The sequence below is a fragment of the Psammomys obesus genome, unplaced genomic scaffold (genome assembly GCF_907164565.1).
Source record: "Psammomys obesus unplaced genomic scaffold, mPsaObe1.curated_primary_1811, whole genome shotgun sequence".
Taxonomy (NCBI): Eukaryota; Metazoa; Chordata; class Mammalia; order Rodentia; family Muridae; genus Psammomys; species Psammomys obesus.
Genome location: NW_026596046.1, coordinates 25,364,298 through 25,372,761, shown reverse-complemented (window position 1 = coordinate 25,372,761; position 8,464 = coordinate 25,364,298).

Below are 8,464 nucleotides of genomic sequence, written 5' to 3'. Positions count from 1 at the left end.
CTAGTCATGTCTTGTATGCCTGTAACCCCATGCTCTCCCTGGCAGGAACCAGAGTCTGGTATTCCTGGCTTCCAGCCTAGTTGCAAGTTCAGAAAGAGATTGCCTCAAGGGAGGAAGGTGGAGTATGCTAGAGCCTACACTTGATAATCTCTGGCTTCTACTCCAGTGCATCTTCCTGCAAACTCATTTGGGCCATGATCCCACGTGGAAGCAGAGGAAGAAAAAATGAGGTGATCCAGGGAAATAAAAGATTTAATTTTGTTGAGTTTTAAAGATCCATATGGTTTTGAGTGACATGATGTAGTATGTGTTTCATGTAGTCTTAGCTGTCCTGGAACTTGAAGATCTTCCTGCCTCTGCATCTCAAGTGCTGGGATTAAAGTCACCATGCTGGGCCTCCAGAAGCCATTTTTAATAAGCATTTTGGATTCACTAACAAAAAGTGAAGGAGTTGGCTGAAGATTTAGCTCAACCAAATATTTTACAAGCAAAGCTTTGCAGATAGTGAAGCAAGCTCTATACTAACAGCTGAAACATTCCCCAAGCCTTGAGTTACCTAGGATTTTTAGATGCAAAACAGCGACCCTGTGAAAATTCACACCCTTCTAGCACCTGACAAAATGAAGCAAAGTGACTAGGAGTTTGAGACCAGCTGAGATAGATTATAAGACCCTGTCTCAAAAATAAGTAAACCACTACTTGAGGGCAGGCTAGATGGCCAATGAGTTTGCCATACAAGCCTGATAATCTGAATTCCACTTCTAGAATTCATGGTGGAAATAACCAGTTCCTAAGAGTTGTCCTCTGGCCTTTAGATGTGCCTGTACTCATCATGCACATACACAAAGCTTCATTAACTGAGAGTTTCTCGTCCCACTGCGTTGTATGTCTGGGTAGGTTTTGTTTTATCTCACCAGTACAACCCCAGCAACTATAACACTTGCACATGGTACGAGCACCAATGTTTACTGGAAGAATGAAATAAAAGCTGGTCACAAAAGTAACCAATTGGTATGGCTATAGAGACTGACCCTAGTGGAGCTCATAAAAACATTTAGAGATGGAAATACATTTGTTGAGGTAAAAAAAAAATATGCTGGATGGGTTAGACACCACTACAAGACTAGTGGACTTCATGAGATCCAAAGGAATCACCTGGAATGTGGCCCGGAAGATCAAAATGGAAAAAAGGACAGGATAAAGTGAGAAGGCCTAACAATACATTTGGTGACTCAGAAAAACAAAATCATGGAAAAAAAGGAAAAAAAAAAAAAAAAAACTACTTGAAGTCACCTGAGAATGCTGAGGGGTGTGTATGATAGATCTAGAATAATGGGATGGCACTGCCATTGTCCCCTCACTGACATCATAGTAACTGATGTACCACTTGACTTGTCTCTACCACACTCAGAGCTTCACCGCAAGTTAGCATGTCCTGAGGAAGACCACCCTTTGTTCTAGATTGTGGGACAATTACTATATTCCTGCTACTTAGAGCATAACTTGATCTCAGCAGTTAAGTGCTTGCCCAGCAGTTACACCATCTTAAATTCAATTTTCACATGCACGCGAGCACACACACACACACACACACACACACACACACACACACACACACGCATACCAAATAGTTGTATAATGAGCTTGTGGGAACTGGCTCTCTCCTTGGGGGATTGAACTCAGATTATCATCAAGCTTTCTGGCAAGTGCCTTAGCCAACTTGAACCATCTCACTGGCCTCAAGGATTGTCCCCCATCCCTAAAGTTTACATTTTTTTCTTTTCCTCTGTGTGTGTGGGGGGGGGGGGGCTAACAGTCCATGTAGTCTGAACTTGCCCCAAATATTCTTGCCTCAATCTCCATGTTGAGAATATAAGCGAATGCCAGCATACCTAGTTTACTCACAGAACTTAAAAAAAAAAAAGTATACGATGACTAACATGTGGCTATCACAAAAGTAGCTAGGACAAACTAGCAGAGATTTCAAGCATGCCTACACTGCCGATGTCATTTTAAGCTGAGAGCATGTGCGCTCTTCCCAAAGGCAGGAAGGACATGATGGCAAGTGCCGTGCAGGAATAAAGGACTGCAGTAAGATTCCGACCTGTGAATTACAGAGCAAAGTCTCCTGGAGCCCCTCCTCTATGTGGATTCCATGCCCAGTTCATTCACCAAAAAAAAAAAAAAAAAAAAATTAAGAGGAACCAGACCTACTTCTAGCCCTGAAGACAGGATCAGCTGCAAAATTTGTAGTTACAAAATGAAAATACCAGCTCCCTGTTTAAAGTTGTTAATGTAAGATTATGAGAGTAACTAACGTCAACCTGACAGGGCCTAGAGTCATCGAAGAAACAAGTCTCAGGTCCCATCTGTGAGGATTGTTTAGGATAGGTTAACAGGTCCAGAAACCAATCCTAAGTGTGCGGGGCCATTCCTAAGGCCAGGGACCTGAATTGCATAAATGAGAAAGCGGAGCGGGGAGCAGGGGTGCACAATTTTAACCTCAGCACTCTGGGAGGCAGAGACTGGCTTGTGAGTTCAAGGCCAGTTTGCTCTACAAAAGCAAGTCCAGGACAGCCAAGGCTGCACAGAGAAACCCTGTCTTTAAAAAAAACAGAAAGAAAGAGAAAGAGGGAAGGAGGGAGGGAGGGAGACAGGGAAAGGGAGAGAGGAAGCGGGCCGAGCACCAGGTTCTGACTGCTGACACAGTGTGAGCAGCTCTCTCCTGTCCCTGCTGCCCTTTCTTCCCCAACACTGACACTGTATCCCCTCAGACTGGGGCCAAATAAACCTTCCTTCTCTTTAAGTTCTCAGTTATTTTATCACAGCAACATAAAAGGCAGCGCAGGTTCTAAACAAAAAGCTTTTCTTCCCTTTTTTTATTGCTATTTAGCACCATTTCAAGTAAAGTTAGCTATGTAACTTGCATGTAGTTTAATATTAGCCCTCATATTATATCATGCAAACATGAGTACTTAACTCACTTGAGAAACACAGAGATTAAGCAAGTGGTTTTTTGTGATCTGTGCATGTGTGTGCATTTTGTTCTTATCAGTACAGTAGAAACACTGCTCAGAAGCAACTAGTGGCTGATAACAGTCCACACTAATGAAAAATGCTGCTGCTATCTTTCTGTGTTCAAAGTTGTGCCTTTAAGAACATGGCCTCCTGGGGCTGTCAGCACTCCTGCCTACTCTGATGTACACGTAGCTTGCTGAGTAGGTCCATTGGCACTGCTGTGCTCATGGGAATCTGGGAGTGCCTTATTCCAATGGAGCGGCAAGAAACAGCTCACTCGTCACCTCCTGTCTCAGCACACATGTCCCACTGAACTCTGAAATGCAAGCCCAAAGATAAAATTGGTAAAAAGTTCTAGATGGGGACAGCAGTGCTAAACAAGACACAGGTGCAGGGCCTCAAGACAGCACTCACCCTCACAGGTGAGATCTAGACAGTTAAGTCACAGAACTTTAAAACGTCATATGTTCTTTTCTCCTGGTGTATTGTAGTACTAAATGCTAAAACTCTGTTAAACTGTAAGTTTTTACAGCTACCCCACAATACAAAATAGCCCAAGAGGCTAAAGGGGGAGTCCTGAGAGTAAGGCCATCTATGACATCTTAAGACACTTTCTTATATTTTTGGTTGTGAGCTTAGACTTTAACAGCTGAGCCATCGCTCTAGCTCTCATTTTTTTTTTAATTATTTTTCTTTTTTTGATATGTAGCCGTGGCTAGCCTGGATTAACTTTGTAGACCAGGCTGGCCTCAGACTCACCAAGATCCACCTGCCTCAGTTCCCAGAGTGTAAAGTATTGCAAGTTTGTTTTTTTTTTTTTTTTTTTTTTTTTTTTTTTTGTGTGTGTGTGTGTGTGTGGGGAGTTGAGACAGGGTTTCTCTGTGTAGCCTTGGCTGTCATGGACTCACTTTGTACACCAGGCTGGCCTCGAACTCACTGAGATCTGCATGCCCCTGCTCCCCAGAGTTCTGGGATTACAGGCGTGTGCCATCACACCTGGCTAGCTGTCACTTTCTTAAAAATAAAATTAAATAAAATAAAAAGAATTTTAAAGTGCTCTGGAGATAGCGGCCAGTGGTAGAGAATTTCTCTTACATATACTGGGGTGCCTAGGTTTAATCCATCTATCCTCAAAAGAAAAAAAATTAATGTCACATGTATACATAACAGTACTTTCCATCTTGAAGAAAAAAAATTAAAAGTCAGTTTATATTATGAAATCTGCTATGAATGTTATATTATAAAATTAGCTTTTGCTGTGCATCAAAACATAACAAAGGGATGGAGAGATGGCTTAGTATTTAAGAGCATTTGCTGTTCTTCCAGAGGACCCAGGTTCAATTCCCAGCACCCGTACGGTGGCTCATAACCATCAATAACTCTGGTTTCAAAGGATCCGATGCCCTCTTCTAACCTCTGCGGATACTTACATCCCTGTGGTACACAGATAACCGTACACATAAAATAAAAATAAATCTTTTTTTAAAAACTACATATTTAAACACAGCAACTATTTAACTCCTGTTTTTATTCATGCTGAGCTCAGCTCAGAGGCTACTCTGATTTTGGCTAAGCTTGCAAATGTTTACTGAGCTGCAAGTCAGTACCTAAGGTTTGGCTGATGGTGGCTGGGAACACATAACCAGGTATCTTTCCTTATCTGCAGGCATTCCTTGGCTTAGTCCTTGAAGAGCCTGGCAAAGTTCCAAGTGCTACAGCAGACGCTTGCAAACATTTTGGAGCTTGGAACTGACACAGCATCACTCCTGGTCAGACTGAACATGGCCAAGAAGGAAGAAACAGAGGACATCCCACTGCAAAGTCACACTCCAAGGGCATGGAAACGGGGGAGGATGAAACTGGCAGGTTTGCAACGTGCTCCTGTGATAAGACTCAGATCTGCTTTCAGAAAAGAACTATTATTTGGAAAGTTTCAAATTGTTACTTATCCTGGGAAGAAGCACTTGAGAAAGGAATGCTTTTTGACTCATTCTTTGAGGGAATACAGTTTATCACAGCGAGGAAATCATGGAGACAGGAGCTTGTTCATATCTAGGTGGGTAAAAGAAGACAGCAGGCCAGAATCAAGGCTGGGATATAACCTCATAACTTACTGCCATTGACTCACTTCTTCCAGCCAGACCCTCTTTCCCAAACCTCCCGAATCAGCACCAGCAGATCCAAAGGTCCAAAGGTTTAAATACACAATCCTGTGAGGGCATTTTACATTCAAACTATAACATTCTCCCTTGTCCTCCATCATCTTATGCTATTTCCATGCAAAGTACAGTCAGCTCAACTTCAGAAGTCCCCAGTTTGAACACGTTTTCAAAGTCCCTGCTGAAACTTGGACAATCACTGAACTGTGAGGCTCTGCAAAATTTTTTAAAAAAATGTATGTGTACATATAATATATACATTATATATACACATATGTATATTATATATAACATTTTATATATATGTATGTATATATAATATAATTATATATACATACGTATACAGACATATATAATATTTTTTTGTTTTCCAGACAGGGTTTCTCTGTGTAGTCCTGGTTGTCTTATAACTCACTCTGTAGACCAGGCTGGCTTTTAACTCAGAGATCTGCCTGTCTCTGCCTCCTGGCTAGTATTAAAGGTGTGTACTACCACTGCCCCAGCAAGTTACATATATTAATTTTTTTTTTTTCTGAGACAGGGTTTCTCTGTGTAATAGCTCTGGCTGTCCTGCTTTGTAGACCAGGCTGGCTTTGAACTCACAGAGATCCATCTGCCTCTGCCTCTTGAGTGGTGGGCTTAAAGGCATGCACCACCACACCAGGCTGAAGTTATACACTTTTAACATACAATGCCACAAGGTACATTCCTATTCCACAAGGAAGGAATAGGAGGATAACAGATTATATTACTGCAAGTTCTGTTGCAGGATATTTGATCCCATTGTGAACCCCAAGGCTGTGAACTGTAAAAAACAGGTTTTTTTTTTTTTTTTTTTTTTTTTTGTTTGGTGTGGCTCTGCCCTAACACACACCTTTAATCATGGAGCTTTGTGTACAGGGTTTAATAAAGTTAACCCTAGGTCAAGAAGCAGAGCAAGAAACCAGATGACAGGGATTAAGTAGAAAGAGGGACTTTGAGAAAAGAATATTTATGATAGCATGGAGAAGAGGAAGGAGAAGAAAGAGTAGGAGGAAGAGGAAGAAAGAAGGAAGAAGAAGAAGAAAGAAGGAAGAAAAAAGAAGCAGCAGCAGCTGTTTGGCTTTTGGCTTTCTCCTCCTGGGTTACCAGCTGAGCTAGCAAGCTTTTGGTTTTTGGGCTTTTGGGCATTTTAGCTTTTAACTTTTGGCTTTTCCTCCTGGGCAGTCAGGTGAGCTAGGAAGATTTTGGCTTTTGGCTTTCTGGCTTTTTTCTGGGACGTGTGCTAAGTAAGAAAGGCTTTTTTCATCAGGACTTGAGCTGAGTAGGGTCAGCTGGGTGCTTACTCTGCCTCTCCGACTTAAGTTTTCACCCCAGCATCTGACCTCTGAGTCTTTGTTGGTAAAATAGAATATTTGGGATTTTCATTCTTTATAACAACAAAGTTCAAGCCCAGGATGATCTACACAATGGATTCAAGTTTAGCTTAAACGTTTAGAGACCATGTCTCAAAACAAAACAACCCAAAACCAAAACAATGAAGCAAAAAACCCAATATAGTTTGAAAGGTAGCCTTTGAGGTCTTGAGGTCTATTTTTCAAACTTTCCATGGTTTTCTTCAATTTAATTTGATTTTAGCAAAATTTAATATGAATAAGATTTCTTATTTGCTTTTCGTCTGTAATTTCAGAGAGGTCAGTCTAATCATTGGAAAGGTTTTTTTCCTTTAAAGATTTTTTTTCTTCATATGTAAGAACCATCAAAGCCAGCCTATTAGGTAAATTCTGTATTACTCCAGAAGTTCAGGGACTTGTTCAGTGAAGAAATTAGAGGCTCTGGTAGAAAGATCTTTTCCTATGTCTTCACCTTTGGTTTAGCTAGCTCAAGTTATCTCTGACACTCCATTCAAAACTTGTATCTGGGAAGAGAAACCTGTTTTGGCTGGTGGCCTGTGCTCAGATATATTAAGCTGGGCAAAGACTCTTCACCTTTCTTTCTGTGCAAAAGGCACAAGTAGTAAAGCTGATAAAGGGAGAATGAGTATCAGTGGCATTTGATCCTTGATGCTACTTCCTTTAGATATTGTTCTGTGTTTCCTATACGCCTTTTATGGAAATGCATATGAGAGAAAAAAAAAAAAAAAAAAAAAAGAAGAGGACATTTAAGGCAGGCATGGTAGTGTGTGTTTGTAATCCCAGCACTTGGGAGGTAGTAGACGGTACAGGAGTGCAAGACCATCCTTGAACTGGCAAGTTCCAGGGCAGCCTAGACTATGCAAAAATGAAAACAACAACCAACCAAACAAACCCAAAGGTTAGTCCCAGCCCTTACCAAGCAGAGGCAAGTGGATGATCTCTGAGTTCGAGGTCAGCCTGGTCTACAGAGTGAGTTCCAGGACAGCCAGGGCTACACAGAGAAACCCTGTCTTAAAAGACAGTCGTCCCCCCCCCCCCGCCCCACCAATTTTAGTTTTGTTGTTGTTTGTTTTTTAAAGGTATTTAAAAGTAAAACTCTCATTACTTAAGCAATCCCAGAATCTATTTTTAGTGGAGGTTATCAGTTAACTTATCATTTAGTCCTCCCAGCAACCCTGAAAGACAGGTTTACTGTTCTGTTGCAAATGAGTGACTGCCGCTGTAGTCTGGCTTGCCCACAGAGGTACAGCACATTAGATGGGGGAGGATGGGTAAAAGTGAAGTTGGAAAGCACTACTAGAAACATAAACAAGAACACAAATTAGTACTTTTTGGGAAAAAAAAAAAATTAGTACTTCTGGCCCTCCATGGCTTCGCTTGTCCACGGAATTATAGAGAGCCTCTCTAGAGAATGAGAAAGGAGGTCCAAGGTTCGAGGTCAACCTGGACTACATATGAGACCCTGCCATAAAAATGAGATAAAAAATACAGAAGTGCTTCTGAGGTAGTGTTTGGCCAAAGAACGCAGGACCTGGATGGCTTGAACTGGCGCTCCAAAATTCACAGATTTGTCAAGTTTTAGGCCTTTCTAAACTTCCATTTCCCTCACGTATGAAATGGAGATATTCACCCCACAGCGATTTTGCAGGAAGAGGCTGGGTGAAGCGATTCTGGCAGAGGCGTACTGTCACTCCTACGAGGTTGCCTTCCCCTCGCACTCCGCACTCACACACTTAGACTCACAAGAGCACGAAAATCACGTACTACCGTTCAAATTCTCCGGGCTCGCCTTCCCGGAGGCCGGCGCACGGCAGTATGGGATTTGTAGTCTCGGTGAGACGGCAGCTCTTCCTCGCTGCCTTAGAAGGAGGAAACGGGCGCCAGACCCGGAAG